At 44.6% G+C, this 19688-nt stretch overlaps 1 long non-coding RNA gene across 2 annotated transcripts; it reads left to right on the forward strand.

The window, feature by feature from the left end:
- Positions 1 to 1072: 1072 nt before the first annotated feature.
- LOC125336134 lies at positions 1073 to 18683 on the forward strand. Of its 2 annotated transcripts, XR_007207676.1 has the most exons (4): positions 1073 to 1624; positions 7234 to 7397; positions 8114 to 8317; positions 8869 to 18683. It is a non-coding gene; the product is annotated as an uncharacterized LOC125336134 (long non-coding RNA). The 2 variants fall into 2 exon arrangements; XR_007207675.1 differs by having other exon boundaries at positions 8114 to 18683.
- Positions 18684 to 19688: the final 1005 nt, after the last annotated feature.

Consider the following 19688-nt stretch of genomic DNA (forward strand, 5'->3'; position numbering starts at 1 on the left):
GAGGGGCGTCGGGCCCGGCCCCCGCGGGTGCCCGGGCGCGGCGGGCACAAAGGCGGCGGGGCACGGCACCTAAGATGGCAGGGCGGGCGCGGCGGAGCGCTCAGCCGCCGCCGCCGCCGCCACCGCCGCCGCCACCACCGCCGCCGCTGCCTGGGCCCCGCTTGCCGAGCCTTGGCCAGGCCGCGCCGCGGAGGCACGGCGTGCGGGAGGGCGGGCGGCGCCGGCCGTGCCGCCGCGGCGGAGCGGGTCCGTGTGCCGGGCCGCGATCGCTGCCGCCGCCCCGCCGCCGCCTCCCCTCAGCGCCGCCCGAGCTCCGGCTGCGCCGCCGCCGCCGCTCCGCGCTGCCCGCAGCCAGCGGCCCCCGCCCGCCCCTCTCGCGAGACTTCGCCGCCCTCTCCCTCCCCCCCCCCACCACCGCGGCCGGCGGGAGGGGCTGGGGGCGGCGGGGGGAGCAGGGGCGGGGCCGCGAGGGGGCGGTGGAGGGGCAGTTGTGGCGCGGGCGGGGCTGCGTGGGGAGGGGTCGTGGGTGTGAGGGGCGCTCTGAGGAGGGAGTGCTGGTGTGAGGGGCTCTGTGGGGAGAGGTCGTTGGTCCGGGGGGGGGCTTTTGTGAGGAGGGGGCGGCCGGCTGTGAGGGGTTGTGTGAGGGGGAACCCCTGGTGTGAGGGGCTCTTGGGGAGGGCTCATTGGTGTGAGGAAAGAGTGACCATCTGTAAAGGGTTGTGTGGGGAGGGGTTTTGGTGTGAGAGGCAGGTTGAGGGGACAGGTGAGGGGTAATTAGGGTGAGGGGTTGGTGAGGGACAGGAGAATAGGAGAGAGGTGGCACGTGGGGGTGCTGAGGGGAGTTTGGGAAGGAAGGTTTGTGGAAGCCTTGTGTGGGGACACTGAGGGAGGAGAGGGGCCTGAGAGAGAAGATGGTGGGAGGCTGCTGAGGCTATTTGAGCTCAGCCAGGGTTGTAGGGGGCAGCACTCCTGAGGGGGAATGAGAAAACTTGAGTAGAGGTGTGGGGGAGCAGAGAGACAGGGGGCTAAGTAATGGGGTACGCATGGGGCCCAGACATGGATAGGGAGATGAGGTGTAGGGGAGAGGCCTGGCACGGGTGGGAAATTTTGGGGGGCAGTGTGGCAGAGGACAGTGGGTTTGGGGCAGCCTGGCTGGGGTGAGGATATGGAGCCAAGTGGAGCTGCCTCTCTGGCCAGGAGCAGCTGAGCTGCAGGTGGTGGCAATCCCAGGAGGTGGTAGGTGACTGCTCTAGTGCAAATGCCCTCACCAAATGGGTGCATTTCAGCCTGCCCTTGGCCAAGCTGTATCTGGGTTGCGGCCAGAAGAGGAAAAAAAAAATTTGATGGACTGAGCATGTGGTCTCCTGAACTGTACTCTTGGCTTTCAGTGGTGGGTGTTGAACTTGGTAGGTTATTGAGCCTTTGTGTGCTTTGGTATCTCCATCTACAAAGCAGAGATAACAGTTGGCTTCATGCAGGGATTAATTATCGCATCTTGTAGTCACGTATTTGTTTATTTGTTTTTACTATAGATTACAGCTGGAGGAATTCTAAACAGTCCACTTCTCCTTGTCATGGTGTTTGAGCGCATTGTCCTCCTGTCTGAACAGAGGAAATCACTGAGGTCAGTCTCCCTTGTGTTTATAGTTGCTTTCCCTTTCAGAAGTATGGGGGCAAGGAATCATCAAAATAACAATTTGTACTGACATCCTGGTAATAAATGAATAGAAGCAGTTACATAAGACACAGTTTGTCAAAGGTGTGTTTGTAGGGATGGCTTCCGCTTTGGACTTCAGAATTACGTTGAAGGGACAGCGTGCTTTATTATAAAGTACCCTGCAAATATTCAATTTTGAGATGTCCCCAGCATGAAATAATACAATTCTGTAAATCCAGTATTAGTGCTACTGCTGAAATAAAACAGGCGAAACAAACTTCCTTCCTATTTTCCACATAATCTGAGATACTTTGTATCATAAGAAAGCTTTGTATCCAGCAGGTGTTGAGGTGATGCTGGATATGATTTTGGTAAATTTTGCATTTACCTTTAGACAAGCAGAGCTACTGGGGACTGTTTAACCTGGGATGGGGGGGACACCTGAGAAAAGTTGTTGGCCATAACAATTGTGGACCACATCTAGAGTTTTGTGAAATTGTCACAAAGTGGTTTGATACTTTGCCTTTTCAAATCCCAATAGGAAAAATGAGACAAATGTGGATCACTTCAAACATATGTTGTTGTGGGTATTGGGAGAGGCAAACTAAAGGTTTATCTGATTATCTCAACCTTGAAGTTGGCAGCTATGACAGGAATGGTTTCATTCATCTGCCAAAGATATTTGTAGTGTATCATTTGACAAGTTAAAAGGCATTTTTGTAATGACACAAAAATAAAACCATCCGCTTTCTGAAACTACAGTTTTTGTCTTCTGAAATAATATGGGAGACATGCTTCTGGGGAAATTAAGGGCGTGCTCGAAAGGTAAACATTTGTATTTTCAAATGTTAGAAGAATGGTGTTTAATGTGAATCTGCTCAGCGTGGCCTATTGATATTAATTTGGTTTCATACTTGTTTCGTCGAATTGTGTATCATTTGCTTTTGGAGATGGGAGAACAAAATGGAGCAGTAAGAGAGAGTGATCCGCCCACGGGGTCAAAAGGTAGAGTTGAGAATCAGGTTCTTCTGAATCTTGATCTTGTACTTCTTCCTGCAGACAAATTGCCTGTAAAGCTCATGAATTATGAGAGTTAGCGAGGTCCATGGAGCTAACCCAGCAAATGCCAGTGGAGAGTCTGGGCCTCAGTTCTTTGTGTTACACACATGCAAAATAATGAGAGCTCTAGGTAAAAATCCTTAGAGTCTCTAACAGTGGCTGCAGAGAAATGTGAATAATGCTTTACCATTAACTACCAAGTATTTTACTTGAAATGCTAGATCTGCATTTGATATGTATTCAGTGACTGCTTCAAAAATATACAGTATAGTCTGTGAACAGACTGTTTAGAAAAAGTCCACTGAAATTCTGAAGGAACAGCCAGTATGAAAATTATGTTTATTGTTGCCAGCTGAACTAAACAGCACATTTAGCTTTCCTAGTTCATCGCATTAGGCATGTTCTTGCTGCCTTCTCAAAAACCATAGACGGCATCTAGAAAGTTAGTTCAGCTTCATTTGCTAATTTCCTGATGCAAATTTAGTCCATTTAAAGAAGAACTAAACAGGTTTATGTACATCTGCATCTGGGATTTGCACCAGTCTATCTGTCAGATAGCTATACCCATAGTTAATTCCGTCTGAAGGAGGTGCCAGAACATCAATAAATAAATATTACAAATTGCCTAGCGGTTCAGCTGACAGGCAGAACTGGTTTCAACACATTGCTCCCAATGTGCTGCTGCGGAGTTGGTCCTGGAGTAGACCCATATGACATTCCAGCATGGACAGGACCTTTAAGAGCACGCACCAGCACTCCATGATATTGTAGGAGAGGAAGTAGAGAACAATACTATGTCCAACGGAAACTGTGGCAAGAATTTATTCAAGGCACATTGTAATTACTCAAGCTGGGAGTTTGGCCAGGACATTGGGGTTAACACCCCTACTCCTTTAGAGGTGTCATAGTTTATTTTTTTTAATGACTTTAAGTGACGAGAGGCTTGGCTTTCTGTCTCAGCAGAATGACACCAGTTCAAGCAGCGTAAACTTCTTACAGCAACATGAAGGTGCTGGTTCTGAACTAACTCGGAGCAGTGACGGGGCCTAGTACAGTAATCATTGCTTTATAAACACTTGGAGTAGATAAGAAAGATAAGAGTGTGATTAGGGCACAGTTTCAGCTGCTGTAATTACAGCCGTGCCTTCCTCAGCCTTCAGTCCACATGCTGCTTGAATCTGGCCATTTTTAAGAAAACAGTTGTAAATTTTAGGAGAAATCATAGAACTTGAAGCAGAGAAATTTGGTTATTAATTATATAGTAGTTGTCGACAGCAGTTATCAGTGTTTTTTCTTAGGAAATTTGTCATCGTACAAGCAGGGTATAATTTAGCCAAGTTAATTCTTTCATGCCATTGAGATTTTTTAGAAAGTGTTCTTTGTATGTATGATGTACCAATTTAGAAACTAACTTTCTGCTTGCAGAGAAGATAAGCACTTGTGTGTTTTAGTGAGTGACCAGTTGTGCAATGCACAAGTGAGGAGTTGTTTTGATTTTACTAGCACACGAAACCTGCCATCATTCCTATAGTGCAGTTTGGGCCATTATTATGGGTTATGAGGTTATACAGGAAAAACATGTTCTAGAGAGAGGCTGGTCAAAATAAACGAGGTAGAGTCTTCCAGATTACAACAATCTGGTTTTGTATCAATGATGTAAATGCTTGGGTACATCCACTGGGATGAAAATGCCGTGTCAGACAGTGTCCCTCTGACAGTTCATGTTGTAAGGACAAAAATGAAGCAATATTGACATTATTACATAACTGCTTTTGTATTCTATGACAACAGTAATAATACTTCACTCTTCTCTTACCTTTTATTAGATGCTCCTTGCTGTGCACTTATGATTGTCCCATGAGTTGAGTGGTTTTAGCTATTAAGAAATGGTGAAATGGTGGCACAAGAAGAAGTACTTGTCGGGGTCATATGGGAAATCAGTGTCAGAATCTCAGCCTTCTGACTGTCCCACTCTGCCCTCTGGGAAACCAGACAAAAGTGGAAAAGTGGCTTGCAGTGTGACTCAACTGCTTTTCCTTCCTCCGCCACTGCCATGCTGGGCAATTACAAATAAATGCCAGTAGGTCATTTCCACCTGAGTCAAACAGGTTTCCAAGGGACTCTAGGTAGCATGTCTTCTGCTAGTGAAGGCTCTTCAATGGGTCTTGGCAGTAATTTTGCTTTGAAATCTTTTCAGAATTTCAGAACTAACTGGTTTTTTAGGCCATGACAACTGAGTATAAGGAGAGTCTGTTCAGGTATCTCAGATTTTTTCCCAACAGCAGTGCTGAAGGGGGTTTTACTCTGGCATTGGCTCAGAATACCTGCAATGGGTACAAGGATCAGTATTATGGAGGCCTTGGTCTTGAAGACTGACTGATGGAAAGAAGCAGCGCAGGAAAGGCCTTGGCTCTGCTCCTTGGATGGATGGGTAAGAAGAGGCCTTTGGCAGAGAAGGGAGAAAGGTGACTAATAATGTGAAACTGGGAGGAAACTCATTTAAGTTATGCAATCTGCTGGCTTGCTTTCTCTGAGGGAAGACACCTTTTGTTAGTTGTTCCACTGGCACTTGCTGCTCACGCTGTCTTCTGAATAGAAATCTAAACCAATTATTTCTCTGCTTCACTTAGGAAGCTTAATTTAGCTTCGCGGCAATGAAAATACAACAGCATTTAATTTCTTTGTTCTCTGTCTGCAGGATTTCTTTTAGATTTAGTTTGTCTCTTCCCTTTATTATTGGTTCTTTTTCCTGGCTGTCCAGTAGTTTAACCAAGATGAAGAAACTTTTTTTCTGCTGTCATGCATTCATTCCCCATATCTCACTTGTTCCATGGTTTTCTGTGTCCTTTTTGCCACATTTCCAAAGCTTCCATGGAGAATTTTGCTGTGGCGGTTCAAGAAGTTGCTGTTGTCTGATCTAATCCTTCTCCACAGGTTTTCCCTTATAGCTGAGTCAGCAGAAGACAGTTTGTTCTGTGCCTGACCCTGCTGGGTTAGGGCTGGCTGTCTTAGCTCAGACCCGAGCCTGACAGTGCTGTGACTACCCGGGGCTTTGTCCTAGACTGGCTGGTGTAGGGATGTGTATTTACACCAGCTGACCGTGGTACAGGGAAGTAGCCTCTGGAAGAGCAGTTTGCTGGAGATGATGACTGGAACTGCTGGAGCAAGAGTTGATGGAACTCTTCTGAGAACTAGATTCCATTTTAGCATGGTGGCTTTTCCAGTGATCTGCAGTGAACAGCTCTGCTGTTGACCCCATCTGGATCTTGATCTCCTGTTTTACAGAGTTTACGGGTAAAACAACATTTTACGTTGCTGTAAATGTGCTTCCAGGCACTGATTCTTATAATCCGTAAAATAGTTGTGAAATTGTGGCCTTGCTCTTCAGCAGTTCTGCAGTCACCTATCTCTGAGACATTATATTTCACCTTTGAATAAGATTCTAGACCAGAAAAAGAGATAGACTGCATACAGATTAACAAATGTGTTGCTAGTATCTCTGGCTACTGCAGCATGACTCACCCATCAGTGCTTGTCAGAGTCTGGCGTGACCTCATTGAAAGCTTCAACATCTCATATGTGAAGGCAGGTTGTAATCCAGTGTGGGAATCCTAAATAGGTGGGGAATGAAGTTCTGAGATTGTGATAATGCATACATCATAAACATCTCCCTGGAAATCAATTATGCCCTCACCAGGAATAATCTTACTGAGTTCTGAAGATCTCTTGATGCTAAGCCTGCCTTTCCCTGCTTTTATTAAAAAAACCCACCTGTAGCTATTCAAGACAGCAACAGAAATCAGTGCTGGTGGGAAAATTTAAGAGTGGATGGGACATGTCAGGGAGGAGATGCTCTGTTATTTGCAAGGACAAGAAAGAGCTGATGGTTCCTTTTTATTTATCACAGCTTCTACAGGCTTTTGTTCTTTATTTTTTTTTCCCTATGTCAGTAATGGGGCTTTTGGTATGCTGGTTGAGGGACACAGGTGAGCAAACAGCAACAGGGACTATAGATGAGTGAATTAGCTTGTTGTACCTTATATGTGTGGCTTAGGTATGTAGTGTGATGGTGAGGAGTTTAGGAAATGTATGGTTCTCTTCAACTGGTGCTGAGTAAACATGAAGCTTGTGCTCAGAGCCTCTACCTCCTTCCCATGGGCTGTCACACACTAACAAATGGAGCAATGCTGCTCACTCTAAACTGAGATAGCTGCTGGCAGTTTAACTGCAGAACCCACATCTAGAGACAGCCAAGCAGAAGCTTTCATCCTCTCACCTGCTAGTGAGGGAACTCTCAGTCTCTGAAAGCACAAGACTGGCATTGTCCTACAGGTATCTGCTGCTACTTGAACTGAAAGTGAAATCCCTGGCTCTTGGTCTGGTTGCTGTCTTTAGGACATGTGAATGTCTGTTCCTGTTTTGCTCTAGGTAATTTCTGTATGTGGCAAAGTTGTCTGTGCCAGCCTGGCAGCTTTGTCCATAAGCAGTAACAGTTACTGTCTCTTGGTTTCTCAAAGCTGCAGCTTCTCACTGGTTCCACAGACCTGCTTTGTCACAGAGTGTCAGTAACTTTGCAGAAGTTATTGCATTGTCTGCTGTGCTTGGGATCCACTCTGGCACGTGTCTGAATGTAGGCATGTCCATCCTGCAGATCTGCTTTTCCTATCCAGACTCTTAACTGGTGAGTTTGTTCTCTTATCCTTTACCTTAGGTAGATGGTAGTATGACTTTGCATTTCTTAATAATTTTTTATCTCGAGTCTGGGAACATGGATCAGTATTGTTTTAGGGTGGGGGAAGAGGGCAAAAATCCTGTTCTGAGTAGATATATTTTACATTCTGGTCCTTCTTTAAGGAAGGTGTAACAGGTCACAGAATCAAGGTATGCATGTCATTTGTAAGGACAAAAGAGACAACCTTAGGCCTTTTTATCCATGATTCCTTACCACAGAGATCAGACAGGTACTATCTGCTTAGCTGTTTTGTGAATCCATGATAAAAGAAGTTGATGGCTCTGCCCAGTGTCTAGTACTGAGCACTGTGCACGTGCACACAACATACATCTAGTTCTAAAAGATGATGTCTCTGATGTTCTTTGCGCAGAGACCAAGGCCTGGATGATGTTTTGAGACTAGGCATACCTTTGCTGGATGATCTGATGGATGCACATGGGTGTAAGAGATGGAAGCCCCATAGAAGTGTTGTCCATGCTGCATTCAGCTGTAGGGGTGTTGGCTTAAACGATTGATCCAGTATTTGAAGTCCTATTGCTTGATGTACATCTTGATTTTTAGCATCTTGGCAGACCTTCCTTTCACTCAGTAAAGCATACCTCGGGTTCTAGTAGAATTCTGCTCTTACATCGAGTTCAAACCTCATTGCTGCTCCCTGCCTTCAGCTGGAAACGGACAGGCACCATTTGTGACTGAATATCCTGAGTCACCGATTCCCAGCTGGCATGTGCGCTGCAGTTCCATCTCTTCCTTTCCGACTGCACTCCCTAGAGGAGATTGGGAACAACTGCAGTCGTCAGCTCCAGCGCGGTGTGTACGCTTGCCGAGATCCACACAATTGGTGGACAACCCCTGTCTACGTCTATGGGGTGAGCTGCCTGTGATTTGCTACTGTATTCCTGGTGTTTCCACACCGGAAAATAGAACAGGTGTAGGAATGTTTGGAAAAAAAAAAAAAAAAAATCAGTTTCTTGATATTTACTAGAAAAATATCTGCATTGTGGAGATGGTGATAGGATATCTTCATTAAATAATCAGTGGAGACAAGAGTTGATGCCAGTAATGCTCTCACAATAAGATTGTGTGGTAATGGATGAAAACTAAGAATCTAGAGAAATGATTAAGGTGAAGTAGTTACTTCCTACACTGGCAAAGTTCTGCTACCAGGAGCATGGGTCCACCATGCAGGAACTGCCAGATTATCTGTTCTGTTAGACTCTTGTGCTGTTTTTGTTATCCTGCTTGTGCAGTGTCCCAAAGAAAGGCTACTTAAGCTCAGCAGAGAAATAATGCAACATGTTGCTATGTTATTTCATCTGATCAAAACGTTTTCACTATGTAATGCTTGCTGCTAGTCTTGTGCATAGCTCTGGGGGAAGCTGATACACAAAACACTTCATTGAGCTTTTTGATCCAACAGGTCTTGACATTTTGCTGCTGGACATGTCTCGGTGTCTGATCTGAACTGCAACAATTCCATTCTGTCCTGCTAAAATAACAGCATATTAAACAATACTATTCTGTCCATGCCATTTCCACCTATTGACTAAAAAGTTAAATTCTTATTAAGCTAGTTTTAATTTACATGTCATAAGATATTAGTTAATGGTTAGCTGATTTTCCTGGCATGAAGATTGCAAAGTATATAACACAGATTAATGCTTGTCTGGGACCAAATGAGTTAAACCAGCTCCTTCTGCTGAAATGCCCAGTGAAATACAATGCATATCAAATCTGTTTGCAACAGGTCACCAGTGTTTGCCTGGGACATTTCATCCTGTTAGCAGGCACTGATCCGGCTACGGAGGAGATATGCGGGTTGTGCTGACTCATGAAAGCAGGTGCAAGTTGCATCAGTGAAGTAAGGAGTGGCTCACCTTAGAAGCAGGATGTAGGTTTTAGTGTAAGAACTGCTAACAGACCAGCTTTAGAAGAAAGTTGGGGGAAAAAATACATGAGAGAGACTTTGAAATCTGACTTGATGAAATTCTGATTCTTCTTGCTGCATCAGGGGCTTGTTCCAAATGGGATAGGTGCAGAATTATTAACACCGCTGAAGTGTCTTGGGAAAACATGCACCATAGCTGCAGACAGCAGTAGTCGTAAGGCAAGTTTTCTGGGGTGGGTTGGATGACAGCTGTTCAAAAACTTTCATACAGTTCCTTCTTTAATAGATCTGACTCATCTGTCCTAAACAGCAGTTTCAGTATTTTTTTTCTCTCATTTACCTCATATCTCATATCCTTCAAGATTCCTTTTGTATCTCTGGGCTTAATTCTATTAAATCCAGTTCCTTTGACTTCTACTTTCCTTGTGCTTTGCACCTGCTACAGATCCCCAGCAACCTTGGCAGCCAACCCTTGGGCACTCCAGAGAAAACAACTGTCTAGACCAGGCACCTTCTGCCTGATGCCCTGGACATACCCCAGAGCTTCCAGGCATTACTCTGTATTCAGGACAACATGTTGCTATGCAAATGATTCCTTTCTGTTCTTCCTTTTACCTCCACAGAGTTACATGCACCCGACTTCTCAGCAGGCACTAGCCTAATGTTTATTGATCTTTTACAGAGGTCTGATGCAAAGGAAGATTGATAAAATCTTGTCCGGTGTTTTTGTGAACTCATAATTGCACCTGCCTCCTCCTAGGGAATGAGGCAAATGGGAGTGAGGGAGCCCACAGAATAAATAGTACCTTCTGCAGACCTGGAGATAGTGCAAGCTGGAGGCCATCACTGCAAAGACTTTCAGAGCCCCTGGTATCCAGCAGAATTCAGGAAGGTGTGTTACTCTTTCCTAAAAGGAAGGGAAATCAAATCTTGGTCTAAAGAGTCCTATGGCATGGGAAGGGCAGAGAAGCCTTAATGCAAAGTCACAAGCTGTGCCCGTTCCCAGTTAAAGCCCCTGTTGCCCTAGGCAATCATTGAGCCTGTCAGCATCCTGCAGCTTTCATACAGAGATGTGACCAAAATAGCTCCACAACTTTACAACGTGGCTAAAAATAGCTTGCAGGTCAGCTTTTTTCTCAAAGGTAGTGGTGACATCGGTGGAGAGCACTCTTGCTCCTGTTCAGTGCAGATAGAACTGGGTAAACAAAGCAGGGACAGCAGCAGTTTAGCTGAACAGCCTTGAAGAAAGAGAGGTAGTGAGGGATGGGAGAGGACTGAGGAGAGATGGGCTGAAGTGTCAAAGGTGTGGGCGGACCTGCTGCCACTCGCCAAGTTAGCGTGCTTATACCCAGACAACTTCTCCCTGGGGTTTTGTTTCCATGATGTTTGAGAGTTATCAGTCTGTTCCTGTCTCCTTGTGGCCCATGTCAGGATGTGTCACTGGATGGGCTGGCCAGCCAATGCAGCGTTTCTTGCTCCTCATTTCCAGACAGTGAACACAGCCCATGACATCACCTCTGGCCAGCGGCGGATCAGAGGCTAGGCCATGGCAATGTCAAGTGTGTTTTGCTGTAGCCATTCAACCAGAGAGCTGCTCTTTTACAGTGCAATTTGCATGTGGAGAAATCTGGATGGCCCTTAGTTCTAGGGGGATTTCAGTATTTGTTCTTGGGCCAAAACTAGGCTGTTTTTATGAGGTTGAACTGTCTGTTTTTGTAGAGCATTACATTTTACCAAAGGAGCAAAGCTGCACACCATGATCCTCAGAGTTTTAGTCTCCGTTGTGTATACTAAGTCTGGCTATGGATATGAGTCTCAGCCAAGTCTGGAAGTTAAGTGCCTGATTTGGAACGTTATGGGAATCTAATGTAGGTTATGTGAGGTTTGCCATGCCTGCAGCTCCTGTGCTGCTGAGGTAAGTGTACTGCAGCAGGCTGTGCTAGCGAGAATTTCCTTTGTGCTGCAGGTTTCATGCCTAGTGCTTTTATAGTGCTGGAAGAGAGGAAGGAGACTACAGAAATGTGAAAAATCGAGGCCAGGTCATTACTGTCAGACGAGGACAGAGTTCTGTAGCCAGTCAGATGTGACAGAATGCACTTGCTGATGCTGCTACCAGGAAGCTTGAGAGAAATGTGACTGAATGATAGCAGTGCGCATGTGCCTTTGGAGGAAGGAGGCTATGTGTGAGCTCTTGCAATGCTTTTCTCTGCCCAGCAACATCGTTGCTTCTTTTCCTGGTGTTCTGCTTAAGCAGCTGTTCTGCATTTATGATCCAATCTATTCTTCATACAGGGCCATCTTCACACTGAGCCACCTTCGCTGTCACTATCAGAAGGACTGATAGGACCTCAGGTTTGCTTTGAGTAAGCACTATAAATAGGGCAAAAGCACTATAGTTACTGTTCTCTTAAACTAGTGGGAGTCTTGTAGGACCAGCCCCTGTCCCCACCTATTTAAAATGGCTCCTGTTGCCTCATAAGAGGGAGACTTCAGCCAAATGCATCTCCATATTGACAAGTATAGAGAGAAATATGCGCATGATCAGCTTGCTAAGAATTTCATTTGATGTGCAGCTGGAAGTCAGCTGCCAATAGAAAAGGGAACTCTGCATCCCTACTTGTGTGCTTCTAGTGCATTTAGAAGCTATATGCCATGTTAATTACAGACTGCAGTTAGAACAGGTTATAGGTAAAATCAACTCAGTACCATCACCGTGACCATTTAATACAGTAATTTCTGAGCACTGCAATTTCTCACCACAGCCTGCTCCTTCCCTTCAGTGAGAGCTGTTCCCTGGTCTGCCCTGCCCAGCTTGTAAATGTAGCTCATCAGTCTCTGCTTCTTTGCAAATGAGCTGTGTAGGTAATGGGAGGAGGAGTAGGAGGCAGCAGCACTGCAACCTTGCCCATCCCCAGCCGGTCATAAAGGCTCCATGCTCCTTAGGCTTTCTGAAGTTATTTGCCACGTGAATCGTGTGGGTATAAAACTTTGTTGTTTCCTTAAATGCTCTGCCTTTTGCAACAGGTCATTCCCCAGTGGGGAAAATACGCTGTTGATGTGGTAGGCACTCAGCTTGTCTTTTGGATAAGATCCAGAGCCGATTAGTTTGAGCGCAGCAGTGCGCTAACACAGGCAGAATGCACCCAGACTGGCTCCTGTCGAGATAGCCCCGATCTCCCCATTCTCCCCACCTCTGTCCGCAGCCCCCAGCTCAGCGTGAGCACCGGTCCCTGTCCCTGTCCCTGCCTGCGCTGGCACGCCCGCAGGGAAACAGAATTTGCACCCCGTGCTGCTTGCCCATGTCTTGATCAGTACCAACCCTCCCAAAGCAAATAGTGATTTGCCTGTCTGCACTGACTCAGCTGTGCTGAAGGCAGGAATCAGTAATAAATCCGGTTCAGTAAAGTCCATAGGTAAGGAACAGCCTTCTGTAGCAGATACTGAGGCATTTTAAAGGAACTTGACTCTGTCCCAGGAAATGCACTGAAGTGAGCAATGCTGCATTGGGCAAAAAAGCCTACCCAGGAGCCATTAATCTCTCAACAACTGTAGCCCTGCGGTTGTGAGCACTGGGGGTTGTCTTCCCCTGCCTGCAGTTACTAGCTAACAACTGGGAATTCAAAGGAATCTGGGCTATCTTTAGGAAGCAAGTACCTACTCTTTGCCTCCTCTCAGGAAGCAAGGTCCTTCATTACAGCCTGTCATGGCAAGGGGCTTGCAGATAAGGAGGAAGGGCAGGAAACCTGCTGGGCTTTGCTTCTTTAGCAACTCTAAATATTTTCCATAGTCTTAGCACTGTGAGTCAGCATTTCTAGAGCCTTGACTTGTTTACAGCAGCAATCAGTGAGATGGTACAAGGTAGGTGGGGTGTGGAGGTATGTTTGTGTCTAAAATGAGAAACCCTTTGCCCAGGCACAAGTGGGGAAGTTACCAACTGTATTTTCCATTTTTGACTAATGGGAATCAAAGGACTGGGTACCCTAAACAGTAACTGCAGTGGAGCTATTTCCAGGGTAAGGAGTTTCCTAGTGTGAGTAAGGGAATTGGAACTTTACAAAGCTGTAAATACTGTGTTGTCATAGTTCACTTGATATAAAAAAAATAAGACTGCAAATATTTATCAGTATAGTGGGATAAAGGTAGCACTTCCCATCTGAAGTGGTATGGATTCATTCTGCAACCAGATGGCTGTGGGGCAGAAAGACCCCCAAAAGTGTACAGGTAACAAATCAATCACTGAAGTTTCCATTCAGAGCTGGTACCTGCCCTGGAATAAGGAACGTCAGCCATGGGATATCTTCTGTCACCTCATGCAAGCTTTTTCCCTATGCCTGACTGGTCAGCCTGGCTGTATCTCGTGGTAAAGGGAGGTAACATCAAAACCAAGATATTTTAGACCTGCAACCTCAGTTCTGCAAAGGTATTTATTTTGAAAATTCTAGTTTCCATAGTGATGTAGTGCTGTTCTCTCTCATCTCTCTCCCATTGCCCCAATCTTAGCAGCCATTAGATAAATTACCAGTGAGGCAAACCTTAGTGTTTTTTAATCTTAAGTGATTTTATATGTGTTGGTTCCTTAGTGAATCAGAGGCATTTAGTCAAGGATTGACTCATATCCTTTCCTGGGGCTGACATGAGGTCTATTGCAGTGAAAAGATGATAATGAAGAGTGAATATTATTAATTGGACTTGATGAATGAATTCATAGGCTACTACAGAGTAGGGGGTCTTAGTGGGGGTCTAGAATTCTGGTTCAGTTATGTCTTTAGATTTTACTTGTGTTCCACCACAGCTTCATTAGGACACCATATTTTTGTTTCATACATGTAGTAAATAAATCCTTTTGTAAGGGTTGCTGTGTACTGCTGTTCTGCTGCTTTTTTCCACCCCAGAGGTGACTTTTGGACACAGTTCTCCTTCCAGTTGTTAACAGAGCCAGTGCTCGTGGCTCATTCCTTCATTCTTCTTTTCAATATCTACAAAAAAGAAACAGTTAAGAAAATAAGGCAAGATCTTTTTTATTGGTGTGTTTTGTTTGGTTGGTTGTTGTTTTGTTTTGTTTCCTGGTGCATCTAGCCTTTCCTGATTGAGGAACTACTAGTTTTGCCAGAATAGTTATGCAGGTTGGAATGTAAAAATCCCAGACTTAACCCTGCAGCAATGATGGCATGCAAAAAGCAAAGATGTGGAGATGATTTATTCTGATGGTGTAGTTTGCCTTTTAAGGACATGATTTAGTGAGTTCTTTTGCCTATATGAACTGTATCTCCACCTGGGGAGCCATGCCAGAATAGCTGTTCCACAAACCCTTTGTTGCGAACAACAGCCTTTGTCCTGGAATTCAGTCCTCATGAGTAGGTAAGCAGTGGAGTACAGAAACTGTGTGGGAGAACGAGAGTGGCACCGTGGACCAGATTCCAAGATAAGGAAGCAGGGCTAAATACAGGCGAGGGTTAGCCTTTGACTCCTGCAGCGTCCTCACTTAGTAACAAAAATACCTGAATTGTATAAAATGGAGCACAGATCCAGGCAGTTGAGGATGCAGGAACTCCTCTGTGGAATCTGGATGTTAACAAGCATCTGCTGCACAGTGCCCATTGCTTGCCCTGCCAGTCAGTCTGTTTTCCTCCCCAACTAGAGCCATCAGCTGTCTCGTTTGTATTCAGTCCATGAGTTCTTCAGAGGAGATGGGTTTTTAAAAGTAAGTTCTTCACGCTGCTTCTATATGAGCTCCCCAGGCCCTGGATACCTGGCAGAAATAGTCTCTTAAATCCCAAGAGGCAGAAGCTCATTTGTGCTCCAAAGAATAGTAATCCTTACAAAACCTCTATTTTAGATGTCAAATATTTACTTTTAGCTGAATTATGCCCATTCGTTGACAAAACTAATAATACTTTGCTCTTCACAATGTAGCTTATCAGTGAATCCCGTATATATTTTATGCAAAACATTAAAAGGTGGTTGCTTATCTTTTCATTTACCTTTTTTTTTTTTCCTTCATGTTCCTGCATTCCTATGTTTTGAGATAAGGTGAACAAAAGTTCGCCAGCTGCTATCTCTAAGCTATGCATTCTGCAATACCTTCACTGTGTTCTTTCTGATTCACTCCCTCCAAGGTGAATGGTCCCAGTCTTTTTAAATTTCCTTCAGACAAGGGCTCTTCCCAATCCCTAATCTTGTAGTCAACCGTCATTGCCCTGTGTCACATAATGAAGCAGCAGTCACAGCAATAACTCAAATAATAACCCTTCCAGATCTGGTGTTCTGTGAGTGCTGGGCCTTGTTAGGTTGGAGACCCTGAGTGCAAACACAAGCAGTGGAGTCCCCATGTGCCAAATGCAGACATACCCAACACACATTTAAAAACTAATAATTACAAAAAAAAAAATCCCTGTTTCAAAGTAACTGCTTGGTATCCAAATGAAATGAGAATGAAATGTGACTAGCAGCCTTGTGACTGTTGTGTTGTATAACAAGATAAAAAGTGCTTGGGATTTGTGGATTGAGCTTTTTTTCATTTGTCTTCCAGAGGTCAAAGTCTACTGCAAGCAGTGACTGATACAATTTCCTGTGTAAGTCAGGCTGGACTGCCTGTGCCTCAGGTCCTAACAGCAGGGGTGTTTGTGCAAGAACACCTTGGTAGGTGTTTGTGGGGGTTTCTCTGTGCTCCCTGTGACGATCCTAGGAAGCAGGAGGAGATCCAGAATTATCTGAAAGCCAGGATTCTTTGAAATCCCAGAGAAGTAAGGATGAGAGATGTGGCTGAGGCCAATCTGCTAGCCTGCCTCCCATGCTGCTTCTTGTATGTGTCCAAGAAGCTGCCTCCAGTTTATACAATTGCACTCTAGTAAACAATTTTGCATGCAGATATGGGCAGCAGATGTTACTCATGCTTGTGTGAACACTTCAGTGTCTTTACAACAGGGATGATCCTCAGATTGAGTCCTGTGAAACAATGGATGTACCCACCAGAAGTCCCACTGGTTACAGCCATTCTGTTACAGCTTGCTCAAAACACTTTGAAGGATGGTCACGCCATCCTCCTTTGGGCACTTGAGGGAATTGACTCACAAATATGAGCAAAATAAAATTAGATGGCTTAAGTGGCTGCAACCCCAGCTGTGTCCCCACTGCCCAATTCCCAGAAGGTCATCCCTGCAGCCAGGCTGGCTGTGGAAAGGCAACTCCTGAGCTGCTGTAATGACAGCCCATTCTTCAGGGTGTTAATATTTGTCTGTTTCCTCTGTGAAACAGTTCAGGGAGCTTAACCAGAATAAAAATGTGCACTTTTCCATCTGAAGATTTGTTTTTTAGTTTAATTTCTCAAATGGGCTCTGAGAAGCAGCAGCATTGCTGTGAGGGCAGGGCAGAGAGAGATGACCTTCCCTTTTGGGAGCAGCCGTTACGTCAGTTTTGCTGCCTCACAAAACTATGCCTCATGGTTATTTTTGGTGCTGGACTGCCTTAATTTTCTGGAGAGTGAATGAAGAATTAACATAGTGTGCTTATGGCATTTGGAAACTTAAGTTTTTAGAAAAAAAAATCATAATTCAGCATGTGCTGAGGTGGAAATGCTGAAATTGCTAGGGATGGGAAAGATGAGTGTCCGTTGTATCCATTTCTACAATTCAGCTAGGGGTTAAATCCTTTTTTAATTTTTTGGGGTTTGCTGCTTTTTAAGACCTCTAACCTAATGCCTACTATCCAGCTGCTTCTAGAGAGAGAAGTCTTTAAAGAGACCAGCTTTGTACCTATAAATAATGTACACAGCAGAGTACAAAAATGGAGTCAAGGAGAAGCTCCTCCTTACCTGAACGTAACTGCAGCAGCTCTGTGAGAATAGCTGTGGTCAAGCTGTGAGCAGTGCTCGTACCCTGTCATCCATCTTGACTAAACTGCTTCTGAGAATTAATTCTGAGATTCCAGCACTTGCATATCAACTGGTAAATCACAACTGCCTTGTACTGAAACACATTAGATCCCAGCGGCCAAACGTGGCAAGGTTTTGAACAGTGTGGTTATAATCCTGCTTGGAACTGAAGGTCTGCTGGAGTGCTTTGTTAAGTTGGATGTGTTGGAATATGGAGAATGTCGCAAGTCTGAACCCCTGCTATAAATGAAAACACTGTGGTGAAAAAATGTAAATAAATGCCACACATACTTTGTATAACAGCTCTTCCCAATATCTATAAATATGGTAATTTTTGTGTTTCCCAATTTTGAGTTTTAAACAGGAGACAGACATATGAAATATTACAAAGCAAGCATTTTATTTTTTTCATGGATTAATTTTATAGTTTCACTTTTAACTTACCTGAAAACAGTTAATGGAAACTAAATGTAGTGTCTTAGTGAGGATTGCCTTTGAAAGGAAATAATTTGTTCTTAAAAAATCACTTCAATAGCTTCTCAGTTTAACTGCATTTTAATATGAACACAAAACTCATCCTGGGTCAGACTCTCCAGGAAAACTTTCTCATGATTCCTGTAGCAGTTGATTCATTCCTTGCTGCCTTAATTTTGCAGCTTTAAATGGCAGGTTCTCTGCAAAGCCATCCACTTCAAAGCTTCATAAAACAGACCTTTGAATAAATTACTGAGTTAGAAATTATACTGGCTGTGCCCAGCTTTCTGCCTGGATGTGGGAATACTTGGCACTGGGTGTGGAATTCCAAGGAAAATTGCCTCTTTGCTAGCTTGCCAAAGTGCAGTAAGAAGGAAAACTGCTGCAGATGAGCAGACGTGGAAATCTCTAGTTTCCCTTTTCCAGAGAACACATCCTGAAGAACTGTTGAATATTAATGCACAGTATAACTGTTGCAACACTGGGCAAACACTGGGATCAACAGAAACTACAGTTTCTGAAGGGGATGTGTTCCAGTGTGGCAGGGGGAGACACCAGGCCACGGCGCCTGCTGGAACTACTCTTAACTTCAAAATGCATCCCTGCAGACGCAATGTGGAATCGGTGGGAAGTGGGGAAGGCCCACTGTGGACATGCCATGTTGTGAGGTGGGATGCCCATGCTTCATGTGCCAGGTGTGCTATTGAAGGTGATGAGCCCCAGGCTGTATTATTTTAGATCTTTTTTTATCTCTTTTGCAAGCTTTAGATAATATAATACTGATTGCATGACACTTCTAAGCAGTGACATAGTTGCTTTGTCTTTCACAAAGAGACAGCCCACCTCCCTCTCTATTCAAATTTTTGGTATGTGTATGTGGAGCTGACTTGTCTATAATTGTTTGCTTTCTTCGGAGTCTTTTGAAGTTTAAATCTTCAAGCCAGCTCCCTATATTAAAAATAAATTCTTCCAAGCCACCAATAAAATGTCAGCTGTGATTAAAGCCCAACTCTTCATTTTAAGACTTGTCTCCTAAGCACTGTGAGGTCACTCAATGAGTCAGCGTTTGAAAGGACCAGGACCGTTATTGTTTGGGTAAAGCCCGAAGTTCATCATTGCTTGCTTAAATGGTTTCATCACGTTTTAAATTGCTTTGCATTGTGCTGAAAGAAATCTAAACTGCAGGAATGATTTGGCAGAGAACTTGTGATATTTCAGGCACCTCAAATCTTGAAAAAACCCTCTGTATTAATGTCGAAGTTGGTATTTCTGGTAAGAAAAAGCTTTACCTCCTGTGTAGTAAAGAGGAGGGTGAAGTGGGAAGCTGTGTTTGAGGCATAAACTTTCAACTGTGTTCTCTTAAAATAAAGCTTGGGAACTGTAAAATCTCCAGACAAGGGCTCTGTCCTTCATACAGTGCCAAAGTCTGATAGGGCTTTCTAGACAAGTGAACTTTATTAATTTTATTTACTTTATTAAAATAGTCAAAAAATAGAACAGAACATTAAGCTGCAACGAAAGGCCTTGAGGAGCGAGTCAATACTATTTTGAAGACTATTTGTGGAGCCTGCTTATATTTTTGTGCACATTAATTGTAACAGTCTTTAATTACATGAATACATTTTATTTTGTCACTTTTCCTCCCTGCTTGCTGCAGTGCACACTGTTGGGAGTATTTGGAGGCAATTAATCACACCAGAGCAGCAAATAACTTGGAGCAGGATTCTGCCTCTGTCTCCAGCCTGTGTCAGTCGTGGATCTCCCCGTTCTCTCTGCCCTTTTCCTACATTCCTAATTAACTCCTGCCTCAGTTCCTCACTCCTCCATGCAACCCAAAACCCTTTGTCTCAGTGCTGTCTGGAGAATTGGGCCTTGGTGTTGAGGAGGGATCCAGGAGCAGCAGTTGAATGTCTTGCCCTCCTGCAGTGGAGGCTGGTCGGAGCAGAGGCGGGAGTTCAGGTCATTTAGCTGCCACCATCCCCCCCCGGAACGTGCTCAAGTGGGGATA

This window comes from Corvus hawaiiensis, chromosome 20 (genome assembly GCF_020740725.1).
Source record: "Corvus hawaiiensis isolate bCorHaw1 chromosome 20, bCorHaw1.pri.cur, whole genome shotgun sequence".
Classification (NCBI taxonomy): Eukaryota; Metazoa; Chordata; class Aves; order Passeriformes; family Corvidae; genus Corvus; species Corvus hawaiiensis.